The 19,840-nt window shown below is 40.8% G+C and overlaps 1 long non-coding RNA gene across 2 annotated transcripts in view; it reads left to right on the top strand.

The window, feature by feature from the left end:
- Positions 1 to 19,840, top strand: part of LOC123613911 (uncharacterized) — a 380,673-nt gene that overhangs the window by 17,349 nt on the left and 343,484 nt on the right. For both annotated transcript variants that reach the window (XR_006721338.2, XR_006721341.2), the window contains exon 2: positions 431 to 540. This is a non-coding gene — a long non-coding RNA (uncharacterized LOC123613911). The remainder of the gene's footprint in view (positions 1 to 430; positions 541 to 19,840) is intronic.

The raw sequence follows: 19,840 nt of genomic DNA on the forward strand, positions 1-19,840 counted from the left end.
TTTATTCAACTCTCGTTGATTATACAGCAAGGTTACTCTTTCCAAGTGGCCTTGAATTAATGGTTCAGAGGGGTAACATAGAACCTAATGCCTGCTGAACTATATCCTTTTTCCTACTTTTTCTGTATTTGAACTGCAATATTACTGTTCCACTCTGTTGTCTAACTCGGTTAAAGCCTTTATTTGTCTCTTATACACTTTTGGTGTTAATAATTATAAATATATGAAACTGCATACAAACTACAACATCTATAGAATTATATTGGTACCATTTAAAGAAAAAGTTATGCACCTAGTTTTCTCCATTTAAACATAAGCCCCTGGGTAGGGGTTTGATTTGATAACAGGTGGGAAGGGTAACACCTCCCTGAGGCTGGGGTCTTCCAAACTAAAGCCACTGACAATGAGACTTTTTCATTTTGGTCAACAGATTGCCTCTAACATAGCTGAAGACTGGAGGCCTTTGATGCAAATCTGGCTGATGTAACTCGATTACGAAGCGCAACAGTTTGAGTACGGTGCCCACGCAGTGCTTGACACGTAAGTGTGATATCTGCTATATGTGGCTTTTTGCTCGATATTTTTAAGAGATAGTGACACTTCTCTAGCCTGGCCATTGAGGCTTCCAACCAGTTGACTAACGGGCCAGCCCCCGGGGACAGCCTGAGGCCATGACTTGCTCCCAAGATGTGTTTGTTGTACCCTAATCTGCTGACACACATTTCCTTATCCTAGGTCCCCCTTAAAGAGGCTGAGAAAGGGCTTGCTTAGGGTCACTTATCTTGGGACGTGAACTCAAGGAAAAGGAGTAGGTGATCGGGAGGTGAGAAATCAAGAAGGGAAAGCTAATCAAGAGGTGCGTTATGGAGCCGGTCATGGTCACAACTGTGTGCAGTCGGGTTGAGAGAAAGGAGCGCATGCTCTCCAGCTCCCGACCCCTTTGGTCCCCAGTTGCTGGTGGAGTGGTTATTGGCTTGGAGTTCCCGGGGCGTGCATGCATGGGAGAGGCTGCCTGCTTCCCGGGCACCCCCCGTGGTGCCTCTGCAGAGGCTCTTTCTGGCCCCTAAGGAAGATCTGGAGGAAACCAAGTGTCCCGAAAGGCATAAGAAGTATCTAGCCTGGAAGTGCACCTTCCCTTCCAGCCAGTTGGACAAGGACCTAGTTTCTTTGGGGAACTGTCTAGTGGTGAGAAACCAGAAGCTTCTGACTTCACTTTACAGTTAAGGTCCTCACGACCTTACCTTCGGTTTCCTTTGGGCGCTGTCCTGGGCTCCTCTGAGAGCAAGGCCTGTGGCAGAAGTTTGGACGGGGGTATTTTGTTTGGGCTCTTTCGTCTCAGGGAGCCAGAGATCAGGAGACGGGGTTGAACTCCAGGATGCAATAGGATGTGTTACTGTTTAGTCACCCAGGGGCGCCTGGGGGCTTTGTCCTGCAGGGACTTTTGAGGTTCCTTATGAAACGTATCTCTTTCATCATCCCCCAGGTTTAGGGAAGTCAAGTGCATCTCCTTAGGCCACAGGGCTGTTAGAGACAAGGACAGATTGTAACCCGGCTTTGGGTGACTCCCGAGCCCGCTTCCTCTTAATGACCAGGCTACAGGGCTCGATTATACTGTATATTTTCCTTAGGATAATCTCCTGCCCATTCAAAACCCACCTGTCTAGCAGATAGGAAGTAAATAAGAGCAAAATTATCGTACACTCTAAGTTATCGGGCATAGATTTGATTTCAGATGGACTCTTGTAAAGATTGTCATGTCCTTATGTCCTGCCAGGGGTAATTCCCAGACGGCTAGACATAATTAGGGTCTCTTGGAAGAAAGCATTACTTGTTACATGCATTGTCGTTGTTTTAGTTTGATTGTTTACATGGAAAACAATTAGAGAATCCAATTTCTAGGAAGGTATGTGTCATTATAAAGACTTAAGAGTATATCAGCTATACACTTTGGATTTTTTTTTTCTGTAATGAGAGTGAATACAGCTGTCAAAATAATATCGTGATTAATCATAATATGCTATTTTTGGGATTGTCTGAGTGTGTCTGTGGCTTCGTTGTTTATGTTGAATTCAAGCTCGATCATCTGTGGATGGTGCTTTTTGATGCTAGTGGGGAAGTTGTTTATCTGTCTCTACAACTGCTTAGGACCCGCCTAACCAAAATTACAAAGGAGCAATGTTTGTCTTTAATGTCTTAAGCTTCTTTTTGGTACTGGTTTTCCCTCTCTCCACACCCTTAGATGCCAAGTACATCTATTCTTTGGCTTTGTTATCTCCATCATGCGTGTAGTTTGGTATGGACTCAGATCAGTGTATTGTTGGTATTTTTGCCCTTTGCCCCTCCATGTCTCACTTCTTACACTCCAACAACCCTGAATTGTGTGTGGTACCCTAAGCCCAGCCTGCTGGCTCTGCCCTTTGCTCAGGAGGCCCCGTGGTAAGGCTCTCCTCCCTCCTCTTTGCATGCTTATCTCACCTCATCTTTTGAGACTCAGCTCAGGGATAATCACATTAGGAAGTTACCCCTGATACATCAAACCCCTGATGCTGCCCTGTATAGATCTCTCTTACCATTGTCGTCACACTGTCTCAGAGCTGTTGTTTTCATAACACAGTGATCATCTTGAGGGCAGCAACTCTGTCTCACTCACATTTGTCAACTCAGCACCGGGTAAACAGTAGACACTTCATATACATTTGCTAAATTGAATTTGAACTAAATTTAATATTTCAGGGGCAGGAGTTCTTTCCCTAGCTCCTAAAATAATATAATAAAAGATGGCTTTTCCTACTTTCCCTGGTGGAATATCAGTGTTTCCATTCTATAACATCTTGCATCCAGGGTTTATAGCTTGGTGAAAAGTTAAGCTTGATCTACATAGTTTCATTTGGTCAAAGTAATTTTACAGAATAAAAGAACGAGGTTAGCATGGATAGCAAATGTGTTTCTGAATTTTAACTGACACAAGAAACCAGTTTTCAAACCAAAGCATATCCTCTGGTTTTGGTCACATTGTGTGCCAATTCTGAGTCATTGCCTAGCTAGCTGGAAGCTTTAGAGTATTTTTAAAATGTCCACGCTCTGCAGATGGTGGGATGTCCACAAAGGCATAACCTTGAACTTCTGTTCCCACTGTTCCTTTCCCTGCCCCTTTCAGTTCCTTCGTTTATCAGATGATTACCATGTATGTAATATGTAATCGCTTATATTTGAATGTTCAAATTTAGAGCTTAGGCAGCCTACATAATTCCAAATTTTAAAGACTGCATAAATACATGCTTCTGGATATTGAGGGAATTTTCAATTCCCATTTCATACATAATCATGTCATGCATTCTAAGAGCACAGTGGTGGGAGAAAAATCACAAATTAAAGTCATTTATATCTAATACCGTGCTTGAGAAAACTTTTATATTAAATGGTAAGCATCAGTTATGGTGATCACGATGACAGCTTGGTAGAATGAACTAAAAAAAGAATGGGAACCTAGACAGATAAAATACGTGTTTTGTTGCATTTTAATTATTTGGAATCCTCTTTAAATAAATATGTAGGTATACATAGTGTTCACCATGTACTTGTACTACCACTGCTTCAGAAGCATTTTTCTCATCTTGTTCTCCACCGTTACTTGAATAGAGACCACTACCAGTCTCTATTCAAAACTTACTCAGTGACTTCATTTCAAAAATTTTTCTTTCCACAAGATTAATAATTTACTGACTTATCCTTATAATTTTTTTTATTACTCTACATTTGTTTATTCAGTTTATCTTGCATGTTTCTCTGTACATATGATACTTGGTCACAATTTTAATATCTTAGGTTTATTCAGTGATATTAACTAGGTACCCAAATGTGAATTTCTGTGTATATGTGTTTGTATGTTACCTACGGTGGAGGTTTAAGAGAAGAGACAGTTCTTTCTGCTTACTGCCTGTATCGATCAGGGTTCAACCAGAGAAGCAGAATTGGTAGGATGGATGTGTGTGTGTGTTTGTACACATGTAAAACAAAGAATTGGCTGATGTGACTATGAGGTGTGGCTTAAGCAAGTTCAAAATCTACAGGGCAGGCAGTCAGAAAGAGAAGATTATGGGCAGGCTGGAACTCCAGGGGCACAGGCCAGAGCTGCTGTCCAGAGACAGAATCAATCTTGTTCTCTCTCTGAATCTTTAGCTCTGTTTTTTAAGGCCTCCCTGCTGATTAACTCAGTCCCCACTAGATTATCCAGCATACTTTTCTTTACTTAAACTCAATTAGAGATGCCAGTCTCTAAATCTGCAAAAACCCCTTTACAGCAACACGTAGATTAACATTTGCTTGAATAACTGGGGGCTGTAGGCTTGCAAAGTTGACACATGAGAAAAGCAACCACACTACACTTACTCTCTGTTTGAGAGGAGGGGAGATTAGGTATTCATCCATGAAGCCGCTGAGCAGGAGGAAAATCCACAGCTACCCGGTGCTGTTGGAATGCAAAGGGTCTGAAAAGTTATTGTTTACTGAAGTTCATCTGGGAAGGCTTCAAGCTAGCCTTGAGCTAGATTTGAGTATGGTATGATAGTTGGTCTAGAAAAGAGGTGTGGAGAACGTTCAGGTTGAGAAGAATGAGCATAGGCAGGTGGGTAGAGGACAAGGGTCAGGGACAGGGATGAGATTAGACTGAGTGGTGGGTGTTGCAGACCCAAAAGTCACTATGAGCTGGGCCGCTAATGCAGAAGAACCAAGGGGGCAGGTGTGCGAGGCCATTCCTAGTGGCGGGACCATGCCAGCCCGAAGAGCCGTGCCTGGTTTATAGTCGCTGAGATGAAAACAAACAGACAAAAATGCAGTTTGAGCCTAACAGAATATACTGGGGGCATCGCTATAGAATGAAAATGCTCCCCCTCCACCTGTATGTGGAGGTGGTGCCTTTGGGAGGTGATCAGGTCATGAGGGTGGAGCCCACACGAATGGGATTAGTGCCCTTATAAAAGAGACCCCAGAGAGCTCCCTCGCCACCTCTATATGAGAGGTTACAGCCGGAAGATGGCCATCTATGAACTGGGAGTTGGGCCCGCACCAGACACTGAGTCTGCCAGTGCTTTCTTTGATCTTGGACCTCCCAGCCTTCAGAACTGTGAGAAATCAATTTCTGTTGTTCATGAGCCGTCCAGTCTATGGTTACAATATTGCGATTTATAAGAAATATGTGTTTTGGTCATTTAGATGACCAAACACATATTTCTTATATATGTAGTAGTTCCCCTTTATGCATGTGGGATACATTCCAAGACTACCAGGGCATAGTTGGAACATATACACGTTTTTTCCCTATACGTACATACCTATGATAAAGTTTAATTCATACATTAGGCACAGCAAGAGACTAACAACAATAACCAGAAATAAAACAGGACACTTATAACAGTTTACTGCAATAAAGATTATGTGAATGTGGTTTCTCTTTCAAAATATCTTGCTGTACACATGTAATGCCTTTTTCATTCTTAACTGAGGACTTACGCACTGTGGCTGTAACTTTGCAGTTTGAGATGTGACAGCAAAACTAGCATGAATTTCTTTTTTCCTTCTTCACAATTTCATGGATAGAAGATTAGTTCCTACCACAGAGCAGTATTCAACTTTTTGTCTTTCCTTATTAAGTGGAGAGCTTTCACCTTTTCACTTAAAGGTGGCACTTGAGGCTTCTCTTTGGCGCATCTGAATCGCCAGCATCACTGCTCTTGCACTTTGGGGCCACTATTCAGTAAAATAAGTTACTTGAACACAAGAGGTGCGGGACAGTGACAGTTGATCCCATAACCAAGAAGGCTACTAAGTGACTAGCGGGTGGAAAGGCTGGACAAAGGCATGACTCACACCCCAGGCTTGGATGGAGTGGGGTAGCGTGAGATCTCATCACACTACTCAGAACGGAGCACAATTTAAAATGTTTTTAATGAATGAATTGTTCATTGCTGGAATTTTCCATTTAATATTTTCGCACCGTGGTTGACTGAGGGTTACGGAAACTGTGGAAAGCAAAACTGGGGGATAAAGGGGGCTACTGTTATTTTGGTCTTCATCCACATTTCCTGGCTCACAGCTCCCAAAACCCTAGGAATTACTTGTGATAAGAGTGATAAAGGTGTCTTTTCTTATGTTAATGGAGCGACTTTTGGAAAGTCCTTAGGTAACCTCAGGATGGGGCTTGTTGCCAGGGGAACCAGCCAGATGATTAGAGAGTTGGAATTTTCTGTTCACTCCCTGACCTCCAGGGAGGGGAGAGAGGCTAGAGGTTGAATCAGTTGCTGATAGCCAATGATGTAATCAACCATGTTTATGCAAGGAAGCCTCTAAACAAACCCAAATGGACTGGGTTCTAGGAGTCCTGGGCTCCAGGTTGGTGAACATGGTAGCCATGTGGGGAAAGTGGCCCAGCTGCAGAGGGCATGGGAGCCCCACGCCCTAGCCCCATACCCTGTCCTGTGCAGCTGCTTCTGAGTCCTATCTTTTTATCATAAACTGGGAATCTAGTCAGTAAAATGAGTTCTGTGAGCTACTCTAATTAATCAAACACAAGGAGCAGGTTGTGGGACCCTCCAGTAGGTAGCCAGTAGTGGGTCAGAAGCCTGATGACAGCTTGGGCCTGAGACTGACATCTAAGGTGTGTGTGTTTTTGGGGTGGGGGCAGGGACGGCAGTGTTGTAGGACTGAGCCCTTAACCTGTGGCGTCTGATGTTATGTTCAGGTAGTATCAGAACTGAGTTGAACTGAGTTGGCTTCTCCAACACCCAGCTGGTGTCTGAGAATTCCTTTTGGTATTGGGGGGACCACTTGTGCTCCACTCCAGGCCTCTGCAGTCCTCCAGGGAGCCCTCTTGGGTAGAGTCTTTCAACATGTGTCAGGTCTTTGAGTTTCAGCAGCATCGGAGACTCAGAGAACAGGAAATCTCATTAGCGCCAACCTCCAAATACATTTAGAGCCTGACCCTTCTTACCACCACTGCTGCTGTCACTTGGGTCCAGGGCACTGCCGTCTTTTACCTGAATTACTGCAGTAGCCTCCTCTGGCTGCTGGCATCTACCTTTGCCCTTTTGGGCTCAGTTTTCAATGCAGCAGTCAGAGTGGCCCTCTTAAAAGGTAAGTCAGATAGTGATCTTTCTCTGTTGTGAGCCCTGTGGGGGCTCTCTTGTTCACAGTAAAAGACAACATTCTTACACTGGTTTGCAAACCAGTACATGACTGGCCTCCTCCCTTTGCCTCTTTGACTTCCTTTCCTACCGCTATGAACCTCCCATCTCCTCATCCTGCCCCAGCCGCCTCCTTGCTGTTTTCATGACAGGCCAGTAGCCTCCTTAGGACCTTTGCAGGAGCTATTTTCTCCACCTGCATGAGCTTCTCTCCCATTACCCATGTGGTTAAACTCTCCCATTCTTCAGGCTTGTTTCTCTCTTCCCCATGAAGACTGCCCTGATCATCCTTTTCAAAACTGCGAACCTACCGACTGGTCACTCCTGTTAGTCTCCAGGCTGCTCTCATTTTCTTTTATTCTTTCCCGACACTCTTACCTGTTTAGTGTATTAGGCATTATTCCTGTTTGTCATGTTTATTTTCATTGTCTTCTTATGAGCTGAAGCTCTGCGAGGGCTGTGCTCTTTGTTTTGTTCACGTGGATCCCGAGTGGTGAATAGTACTTCACAGGAAAGAGAGTGTAGACAAGGTGCAGATACAGATACATATTGAATGAATGATTCCTGATCAGTTAGGTTATCCATTGTCTTCAGCTTTGAGCCTCAGCAGAAATTTCCAAATTCATGGAGAACAGAAAATGTCTCATTTAATATCCTGATACATAGAATTTTTGTCATGTTTTCATAAACCTTGTCTCATTTGGTCCTCATAACAACCCTGTAAAGGTAAAAGGACAGTTGTTCTTTCCCTTGGATGCCCCCCCTTCCTTGTTCTTTGTACTATCTTTCTGCCTCCCGTCCCTTTCATACCCGTGTCTTTTTCTTTCCTCTGCCTGTATTTTTTGAGGGCTCAGTCCCTGCCAGATTCACAGGAGTTTTCAGCAGAGGATGAGATGGGGTTCTAGTGCAGGGAGTCCTGCCGTGGGGGTGCCTGTGAGGTGCATGTCAGCCGACATCAGGGCATCGGGGATGCCTCCCTGGGTGAATGATGTCTAATCTGAGACACGGATCCTAAGGAGGCACTAGCTTAGTGGGCAAGGGGGAGCAGAAAGGGTACAGAGGGCATTTCTGGCAAAGGATAGTAGATAACAAACCAAAAAGTAGAGCATGGTGCTTCCTGGGAACTACAGGGTAGTTCATTGGCTAGAAGAAAAGTGAAGGTGGCTGAGGGAGAGGGACGGAGAAAAATGGGGCAGGACACATACTTCGCAAATAAAGAAATGGGCTCAAAGAGTTGACACTGCTTTCCTGGGGTCTTGTGATAGTACAGCTGGACTGAGGCCTTCTCTGCTGCTTTCCTGTGTCCCTGAGCTCAAGCCAGGCCACACCTCACAGCCTCCTGCCCTCTCTTTCCCGATACCAACAGGAGAGAAAGTCAAACAAAGGGTCCCTTCCTCTACCCAGAGACTCCATGGGAAAGAGCGTGGTCTTAAGTAAGAGCTTTCTGAGGGAATATGCCACAGATAAAGGACATTCAGAGGGGAATATTTTGGCTGTGTGGACATAATCCATATCTTATTATTTATTTATTTATTTTTTGGCCTTCCCTGGCTTTTTATATTACTTAACATTTTTGATCATTGGAGTCTTTTGCTTCTTTGTACATTTAGGAGCTTTGCTTTTTAGGCCTCCACCATAGTGAAAACCATACTCGCTGGGGGAATTCTTGCTTCTAGCTGGGTCCTCACCAGTGGCCTTTAGTGTAGGCAGTTTTGCAGGAGTTGTTCTGGAGTCCGATGGATGCACTGTGGCACCCGGCGATCTTGCAGCATTCCCATTTCTGCTTCTGCAGCATAATATCACTAGTTTGTTAAAAAAAATTGTCCACTGTGTCATATTTTATATGCTGGTCAGATACTTTGTTAGAGGATTAAAATATATGGTAACAACTAATAATGAAACAATGACATGTTCCAAATTGTACTCTGGTCCAAGCTGCTTTTCCGTACTAAGTAAAGAAGTGTTCTAGGCATACAGCAAAATTTTCAGCTGATACAAGAAGCCAGCTCCTTGTCATACAGATGCAGTTTTAGCTGTAGAGTTTGTGTATTGCCGGAAAGTTGACGTTAGCAGTTCTGGAGAGCTGTCATATTTGCAAAAGGCTTTTTGACCACGGACTATCCTGTGATTCATCTTGTGCTGTCTTGTAAGTGAAACTTGGAAGTAGTTTGAGGGAAACTGGAGATGAAAATCAGGAAAAATTGGGTTTTAAGCAGTTTATTTAGATTATTGTAATTTTAAAAATCACAACTCTGCTAGTCATGATCACAAATGTATTAAAATATTTAAAATATTATTAATATTTTAAAATGCATAGGAAGAAATTCTAGAATGAAATATATCAACATGGGTTTATTGATAATTGTATTAGAAACTCAAGTAATAAACCTGGATCATTTTTAAAAGGAGATAACTATTGTTGAGTTTTTAGCAAAATAGACCCAACCTGAAGGGCACTGTCTTGATGCCAATGATCAGATTAGACAGTGTGTGTTACAAAGGGGTTTGATGGTGGTCGATGTTAACCTCTAGGGACAGCTTACCTGGAGTGACCAGGAACTGACAGGTATTGAGTCCTCACTGGCCCGTTATTTCTCAGTGCTTTGTAGCCACTACTTAAGACCAAGTGTTACACCTCTTTTCAGCTGTGTGGCTACTTGGAAATGAATTTCCTGCAAAGTCCAGGGATGAGCAAAGGAATCACGGACTACTCTGTTCTTGCTGAACTGAATAGTGTGTTCCCTTAAAGAACCAGCAACCAGAGATGGAGGAATCATCCATTGACACACTTGTTTCTAATGAAATTAGAAACATTGAAATAAATACCCAAGGAGTTTTTCAACCTTCTAGAATTCCAACCTATTATATTTGAAAAAATAATAGTGTCTGGACATAAGTGTTTGAACATATTTACTGAGTGATTGAATGGCTGTTTTCTTCACCTGCATCTTTAAAAGCTAAATAGTTCTCCCTCGAGTGTGTACAAACTAGAAAGCCCTAATTTCTACCATGAGAGGAAAGAACTGAGTATCTATGCAGGGGACTTTATTGAGCACTTTACATTATTTCATTTAGTCTGTCTTACAACATGTGAGGTAGGTATTTTAACCATATTTTACAAACTAAAGAAAAGTTAAAGCTCAGCATGGTTGAACGTGCAGAGTCCCAGGATGGTGGAATTGGGATTTGGTTTGTTCGCTATGCAGAGATCTTTCAGCTCATGTTGGTCTCTTCTTTTTACTTACTGCAACCACGTGAACTGAGATGATAAATAAAAAGAATAGCTCCTCCGTTTCCTCTTCTTAGAAAATTATCCTCGTGCATTATTCTTCGGTTTCAAAAATCAGTCTGGCAGAAGTTGCTCAAGTACTTATTATAGGTTTGGAGAAAGACTATATGAGACTATTTTGGAGAAACAATAGGGCTTTTCTCAGAATATTCTCTCAAATATTTGAAAAAGAATCGTGAGAAAGCACAGCTCCAGGGCTGATGGCGTCAGGCTCAGGAAATTGGGACGCCTCCAGTTTTCTTTGGAAATGTAGTGCTTCCAGTTTTTACGTTCGTAGTGATATTTAAATCATCTCGTGGAGAGTTAGAAGACAGACTCTGGGGCCGCCCTGTCGGAGTCTGGATGCCAGCCCCTCCTCGTATTGGCTCGTTGACCTTCAGAAAGCTACTCGCCCTCTGTTTCTCAGTCTCCTTCTCTGTAAGATGGGGGTAATCATAGAACCGCGTGGGGTTATTATGAGGATTACATATGTTAAATTTTACAAACTAGTTAGAATAGTATCCAGCACAGAGTAAGCGCTGTATCATATTTGTAATGACATATTTTTTTCTGCTTCTAAAATGAGACTGTTTTTAAAAAGTACCCCTTCAATACAAGCAAACCTCAAAATTCTATTTGTTTTCTCTTCTGGGAATGACAGTCAAATTATGCTTCAAATGAAGACCCCATATGGTATCAACATAAAAGAACTGATATATTTGATTACCTGTATGTCTTATTGTTTTGTTCGCCTGATGAAAATTGGAATGGAGAGAGTTTATTCTTTTGAATTTATTGCTTGACTGTCTCTACTTGCAGAGACACATCAGAGTGACCAGAACCAAGCTTTAATTGTAGTTCAGATTAGGAGGAGGGTGTTTGGCAAGGAGGACAGCGGTTGAATCACAAAAGAGAAAATTGTCTCTGAGGTTTGAACTAGTTACAAATGGTTACAGTTAACATAAGTGGCATGATAATTGCCACCAAAAATATGTTTTAAAAAGTTGAACTTCCAAATGCTAGGCTGTCACCTTTCCTAGATGACTGAACTCCAACTCAGAGGAAAAGTGACCATTGAAAGGACTGAGTTATAACTAACCCTCATTTCCCACACACACACTTATACAGCATTTATCGGAGGTCTGCTGCTGGTGCAGATTTTAACTGACTGTATGCACTTTGAAAATGTGCAGAAAACAGGATTGAGGCAAGGGATGTGGAAACTGCTGAGTTACCTGTGTTCTCTCTTTGGAATCCAAGGTCTTGGACCTTTGGATTCTGTAGTCATCAGGTTATGACATTTAAAGTAATTCTGACCTTTCCCAGTGTCCCACAGAGGGCTAGAGGCCATCCAAATTAAGTGTACACTTACTCGTCTTTAGGAAGAGGTGTTGTTTCTTTGCCAAGGAGTTCGGGGAACCTTCCCAGCATGTGTATGCAGTCAGCATTCAGAGAGAGGAGAGAGGAGCTGATGCGGAACACCTCTGGCCTGGCTTTCCTGCCTGCCAGGGGTGACTGTCTCCATCAGACATAGATATTGGACTATCAATCTGTGCCTTTTGAGTGGCCCACTTTGCACTCTAATGAACAGGTCATTCCTTTAACATGCATTGTGGTCAATAAAACGGCTTTATCTGTCAGAAAGCCAAATATATTGAATGTTTTACTTAGTCATACTGAGGGTCAGATTATTAACTGAATCAGGGGAAATTATGAAAAAATTAAAATTTTTTTTCTGCTATGGACTATTTTGGTTTCTGATTTAAAATTTGAGAGAATAGGGTTTTGATTCTGTTTTCCTCTGCTGAGTCAATATATATTCTTAGAGAAACCACTTAATCTCTTTGGGTTTCAGAGTTTTTATTTTAGAAATGTGGAGTGTATTCTGTTTCTCAGTTATTTACATGTGTTAGAATGACACACGAGATCCTATCTAAAAGTGACCTTTAAGGACTTCGGATAGATGATGGGTTTAAACATTAAAAGAACAAAAAGTTCACCTAATTTATTTAAAAACCCATTTAGAGATTATTGGAGTTGATGTTAATATCAGGGCATCTTCTAGTCCATGCTTCCTCCATCTAGAAATGAGGGAGTTTTGCTCCAGAGGGGCTCGTGCTTGCCCTGGCTCTGTAGCAGAAGCAGAGCTGGAACCCAGGGCTCCTGACACAGCCACACATGGACTCTAATTCTGACCCAGAAAGGGCTCTGCTTAAGTACTTGATTCGCTGTGGAGTCTGGAAGAAAGCCAGTTGCTCTATGATTTTTATCCTTTTTGCTATGAATTATTAGCTCTAATTTTGTACAGGTTGGTGTTATAGGAAAGGGCTGTTGGAAGACAGCAAGATTCATGGGTTTTAGACCTCGTGCTACAATAAAGTGATGCAAGAAGAGGAAGGGACTTAGGGGGCACGTGGTGACAAATGTAACACATCACAATACAAACTTCTACTGGCCCAGCAGCAAAGTGTGAGATGACCAAAGCCTCTGATAGTGTAAGAGGGAGACTGTCTGCGGTGAAGCTTTCTCTGGAGAACAGCTCACCCACTCCCAACTGACTTGCGATACTGAGCTCTAACTGGCTAAGAAAGGAATAAGTGATAATACGTTGTTCTTGGTAAAACAACAGCAAGGGCAGCGTTCTTGTGAGCCAGACAGCAAAGCGGTTTGCACGTTTGGTAACTTCAGTTGGAAAGCTCTCCTAAAAATATTGAATTTTATACTTTTTTTTTTTTTTGCATGCTCTACTTTGCACCCCACGGGCTTGTGTTGTTCCTTGGTTTATCATAGCACGATCACAATGCTTTGTAAAGTGCTGTACTAGCTTCAAGTTCAGTGGCAACAGAGGCCTCTAACTTCATCTGGTGTCAGCACATAGCACATGCCTCATGAGTATTTGCTGAAATAATGAATAACTATGTCACATTTCCTTCACCCCCAGTCCCTAATTTAATAATGGCCAAGAGTAAGCTTAAGGTAGAAAATGGTGATGTATAAGATGAAATGGTATCTGCTTCAGTGAATTAATCAAACAATTGATATTTCTGAGCCACTGATAAGACTCCTGTCAGGCAACTTTCATGTTACCTTTTCTGATAGCATGTTTTGGGGGTTGCCCCTCCATTGACTCCCTCTCCACAATTTATAGGTGCTTTATACCACTCCAGAGCAGACTGAAGCCACTCCTTCAGCTTAATACAGGTTTATGTCTTCCAAGCCTGAGCCACTGAATCATGGCCCAAAATGAAATTTCCTCAAGGTGGGTTTGGTTGATCTCAGGATCTCTGTGATTGTGCAACTGGGAGGGAACGTCATGGGGTGAAGAAAGAGAAGACCAGAGTCACGGGAAGAAATGAAGGTGGCCAGCTTGCGGAAACCAACCGTCATAGGCCTCGGGTGAATCAGGAGGGTGACGTCAGGGGTGGGTTGAGAGACATCTTTGATCTGCAGAAGTCAGGCTATGAACCCAAAGAAATAAAATTAAACACCCAAGACTTAATTTCCCTGAGAGTGTCTAACCCTCCATAATAGCTAACCATTCGAAGAATGAAGTTCTTACAGGCTATGGAAGCGTGGCATTCCTCGTCACCCCCCTGCCCCAAGGAGGAGGCCAATAAACCAAGATCAATGGTTTGGAGCTTTCTTCCATTCTGAAACATAGCAGAATCTTCACAGTAACTTGGATAGAAATTAAACACTAAGAGAGTAGGAGCACTGATAAGCTAAATCATATCAGCTCTGTTATTTTCAGCATTGCACGCACTCACGTCATGCTGTGGAACTGCTTACAAGTCTTCCCAGTGTGTTTTATTTTTACTACCCTGCCCTGCCCCTCCCCTCTTTGGGTTACATAAATACCAAATGGATGAGCTGAATATATATTTTCTAGTCCTTCTCTCTCTCTCTCTCTCTCTTTCTGTAATACTGCAGCTAATGAGGCAAAAGGCAATCCTACCGATCTAAACATGGCTATTTGGCAATTTCTATTTTCAGCCAATTTTGTTATTCTCATACATGTTTATAATTGCTGTTTTTCGGCTATCAAATTAACACAGGTAGAAGGAGAGCTAGTTGGAATCTGCACCTGATGCTAGAGGTCACAGGAAGATTATGTCCTGGGACTGAGAAGCCTTGCAAGATGTTTAAACAGCAGAGCGTTTCTGGTAGAGGTCAAGAACATAAAAGTGAAACCACAAACCCAAAACATTCTGCAATTACTGGCGAAACTGTGCCTTGTCCCATAATGCTGGGGAATAGCTCAAGCAGAGGAGAGAGCTGCTAACATGGCAATAAGGAGTATATATCCCCCCCACCCCAATTCTGTAACAACTGATGGCTTGTGTCCGATTTCTCGTCCTCACAGTTTCCCTTGAAATTTGGTAGGATAGGTACATAAGACAAAGGAGGGAAAATTCTATTCTCTGTCTGAATGGACAGAGATTAGGGGTTATTTTTGGAAGCAAACGGAAAATCTTAGTTCAGAAGCTTAAATGTGGACCGAGGGACTGTGTCCTGTTTCTCCCTGCTGGGTTCATTTAGGATAAATCCCAGGCTGTCCTGCGTTTTAGTTGGAGACTCTCGCAGTGGGGGTGATTGGACTTTCTCTGCCCTAGGCACAACATATGCTACTTCCCATCCCTTTAATAGGCATTAGTTCTGCAGACAGCACTGGTCAAATGTACATTATTCACAACCACTTTAATGCAAATACGCAAGGCTGAGGGAGAAACTATGTCACAAAGAGGCAGTCATCCATTTCTGCTTTATTCCGCTTCCCTTTTTCACAGGCTGTCTCCTGTAGGTTTGATTTTAAAATAAATATAGTATAAAAGCAATAAAAGAATATGTAGCATCTACTGAGAGAACTATAAAATAGCTTCCTAACGATTTCCCAGAAATGCCTTTTGTTAAATACCAGTAACTAGGACCCTATAAATTGTTTTGTTTTTATTGTTCCTTTTTCTTTTCTCTCTCTCTCTCTCCCTTTTTTTTCCTTTTTTTGTGACTACGTCTTTTTAATTAAGTGGAATCCCTGCATGTACTCTGACACTGTCGCATTTGTAAGGAACAGAAGAGGAGTCAAAGCAAAGGGTAGAACTATATTTAATCTGTTAAATGAAAATAAAACACACAATTAGTTTTGTACGGCAAAAATTAGCTTCTGCCTCATTTTCAACCTCTATTTAAAGAACTGTTTGATTTCTCAATAACAAGGCATCTGATCTGTAGCAGAACATTTCTAAGACAGATTTGCAAATGCATATTACACAGGCATGCATTTTAAATCTGAGCAGAGATTATGTGGTGTTTGTCTGTCTAAACCATGAAGATGTAACTTTGCCGGTAGTGAACCTGAGTCTTGTAGAATCATCTGCCAAATATGGGAGAGACTCCTGGATTTCCAGCACTCTATTTCTAAGAAGTTAAACGTTTCTGTTTTGTTTTAGAGTGTACCGGTGCATTTATTTATATACAACTATTTGTCACACAAGACAACTTGACACGCTTAAGCCTTGCTTTACATTAAGCACATGAAAGTTCTTACATGTGCGAAATGAAAAACCGAAATGTAACCATCTGCACATGATATTTTGAGGTACATAAAATTGTGCCAGGGACCCTGAGAAGCCCATATGCGTGAACAGCAATACAGAACTAAAAAAAAATATGCAGAGTAATAGAACATTTGGAAGACATTGTACTTCTTAAAATAATACAATTAAAATGTTAAGCAAATCCCATGTTAGTCTAAGGTACAAGTGTAGCAAACATTTGCCATATGAAGGGAACAATATGCTTTTATTGTGACTCCATTCAGTTAATTTAATGATCTATGTTAATGTGCTTGCATATCACGGAATGCACTTTCCTGTCTTTTCAAAAGCAGTCACTCTAATCTACCTTTACCCTTGCTATCTTATTGCTATGCTTGTGATTCACGTAGAAAGTAGGGAAAATAAAAGCTGAATTAAGTGTCAGGTCACCTATTATTCTTTACTATGTCATTTTAATGTAGTCCTAACCGAAGATAATTACATTAAGAACATAACTTTTTTTTTCTTTCTCCCAAAATTATTTTTTAACTGAGATAGCCAATTACCAATAGATGGAGGAGGTCTCTTTAGCGATTGGTGCCTGGTGATTTACGTGGACACCTATTAATGGTAATGGAAGGTATGTGCATAAATCTCTCAGCTCCAGAAGGATAATGGCCTCCTATTAGTCTCCTATAAAAGGGGCATATGCAAAGTCTGTCTTTATAAATGGCCTAGGTAGTGAATTACTTAAGGAAGATTTACATCATGTCTAATTAAATAGTTTAATGATATTGGTAGCATTTTGTTTACATTGTTATAAACTTAAAAAATGCCAAGTATGTCTTTGATTTTATATACACTGCCAAAGTTAATTCAGGACAATATCATTATTAATTAAATACCTGAATTTTCATAAGCAAATATATTGTGATGGCGAAAATAGATCTCTTGAAAAAGGAATGCAGGAAACTTTTGTTTTGTTTCATTTCCAATTTTTAAAAAACAAGATTACATGCCCAATCTTGGTGAAGGAAACAAAAAAGTTATTTTGGATTGTATTTTATCCATTTGCATTTAAATTTACAGAAGAGTGAAAAAGTACTAGATTTTGAAATAATGAAATGACTTTAAGTCAATACCAGAGGCAGCATTAGAAACAGGATTCTGGAAGACTGAGATGAATAAAGGGAAAAAGGTACGTGTGAAATGTTATTGTGAAGACTCACATAATAGTCCTTGAGTAATTCCCAGCCCTTGGAGAGGCTCAGAGTGGTGCCTGCGCAGTGCTGAAATGAACATTTGTCAAACTGGAGTAAGCGACATGTGTTTCAGCACCAGCTTTCCATGTCCACACACTCGTTTCTTTCTTTCTTTCTTTTTTTTTTTTTTTTTTTTTTGCCATCCTTTTGCTTTTTTAGGCATTTAATCTCACTCTTACCAGAAATAGTTCTTTGGAAAATGCTATTTCAAATCAACCATTTAAGTCTTATTAGGAATTTGTTAATGTGTATCCTATCTCTAGGGACATTTGCATTTTGAACCTCGTCTCTAATAGTTTTCATTTGGAATCTTTTGCCTCCTATTAAAGGACCCAGATGTATAGTCAGAGTCCTTGAAATTGCATTAAGTTGCTACTGCCTAAATTGGTTTTGGCTTATGGCCTGATCTGAACTTTGCTGGAGAGAGGGCAGAATAGGGGAAAAGAAGAGGGTTTGGGAATATTGGAAACAGCCATTTGGGGACTTGCAGTTCTACACTTATGCGATATTGTTGTCTTAGTCTGAATTTAAATGACTTTGATTGCTTCCAGTTCAACAGAAATAAGCCCTTGGGGTCAATATTCAGGGTTAGTTCTGGGCTACCTTTTTTTTTTTTTTTTTTTGGCATTAAGTTGTTCGTAATAATCCTTTCTTATTACTTTAATATCTGTGGGGCATGGAGTGCTGCCAGCATTTTAATTTCTGATATTTGTAATTGTGTTTTCTCTCTTTTCTTCCTGATTAATCTGGCTAGCTATTCATAAAATTTATGATTTTTTTTCCCAAAGAAACAGGTTTTGGGTACAATTTTTCCTATAGTTGTCCTCTTTCTATTTTTCCCCTCTCCTCTTATCTTTATTATTCTTTTCTTCAATTATTTTGGATTTAACTTTTTCTTTTTTAAATTTCTCAAGATCACTAATTTGAGCCCCCTCTTTTCTATTATAAGCATCTTAAAGCTATTAATTTCCCTCTAAGCTCTGCTTTAGCTGCACACTACACAATTTTATATGATGTGTTTTCATTTGCCTTAAAACATTTTCTAATTCTCTTTGTGATTTCTTCTTGGAAATACTGTGTCTTTTTTTTTTTTCTCTCTGAGTACACTTACATTTTCTATTTGTCACTGATGTTCAGCAAGTTGATCATGAGGAGACTTGGTGTAACTTTATGTTTGTTCTGTGTAAGGTTTATTGAAGTTTATAGATCATTATTAGTATTATCATTTTTACTCTTTTCTTCTTCGAGTGCTCTAAGACCATTTGTTATTATCCTTCAGGCACTGATGCTCTGCTGGTGTTTTTCCCTTTTGGTCCCCCTGCTTGCTTGCTAATTTATTTGTTTGTTTGTTTGCTTTTACTCTCTTTGTTTATCTTTGATTTTGGACAGGTTGTCAGGTTTTACATTTTTTCAAGTTCACTGGTTTATATTTCTGCAGTGTTTAAGGAGATGAATAACTCCTTCCAGGAGATGTGTAACCCCTTCCAGTGTACTTTTCCTTTCAGATACTGTCTTTTTCACCTCTTCAGGTGTCATTTGGGTCTTTCCTTAATTTCTTGCATTACTGTCTTCATCATGTTCATAGCTCCCTACCTATTTGAACATATTGAACATATGTGTTGTAACTTTTGCAACATATTTTCTGATAATTCTAATATAGATGTAACCTCTATTTTTTAAAATTGATTTATTCTTTAAGTTGTGGTTCATAGTTTCCTCTGAAACTATTCAGTATTGTCTGCTGAGCCTCAGACAGTAGCTGTCCCCGTCATGGTGGCAATGCCTGTGTTTCTCTCAATTCCTATCAATTTCAGGTGCTGTCATGATAATTTTTACCCAGGGCTTGTGTTCTCAGTCCCTAACCTTTCCCCCAGGAGTATGTTATTTCCTCTGCTTAAAAGTCACAAAAGTAAATCTTAAAGTTAGTTTTTAACTTTTGTTAGGGTGGGTCCAGAGGAGCTTTTACTGTAGAGCTAATTTAACCCTACTGTCAAGATGGTATCCCTCTGATGACTCTACTCAATGGCCCATGGCTTAGAAAGTCTCTTCTCTGTGACAAGTAGACATACTAACTCTTCCCAGCCTTATGAGGGCTCCAAGCATTGCACAGCACACTGTTTTCCAGTGATTCTTTTCCTGGCCTCTCACATGTACATAGATCAATATTCAGCTAAAGACTAAAGAAGGCCCCTGTAGATTTCCAAATTTGGGCTTCTAGCCCCTAGAACTGTAAGAGGATACATTTCTGTTTTCACAAGCCACTAAATTCATGCTAATTTGATACAACAGCCATAGGAAACTAATACAGATTTTATAGTTTTAGCTTTTACATTTAGGACTCATATATTTTGAATTCAATTTTGTATATTGTTTGAGAAAGGGTCTAACTGTATTCTCTTGCATACGGATATCCAGTGTCGCAACACCATTCACTGAAAAGACAGTTTTTTCCCCATGAATTGTTTTCATGGTAGACAATCCATTGTGAATATAAATGTATACTTCTGAACTCTCAATTCTATTCCATTAATCTGTGTTTATCCTTAGGCCAGTACCTATACTTACATAGTACTTATTTGGCTACTATCGCTGTGTAGT

The sequence above is a fragment of the Camelus bactrianus genome, chromosome 20 (genome assembly GCF_048773025.1).
Source record: "Camelus bactrianus isolate YW-2024 breed Bactrian camel chromosome 20, ASM4877302v1, whole genome shotgun sequence".
NCBI lineage: Eukaryota > Metazoa > Chordata > Mammalia > Artiodactyla > Camelidae > Camelus > Camelus bactrianus.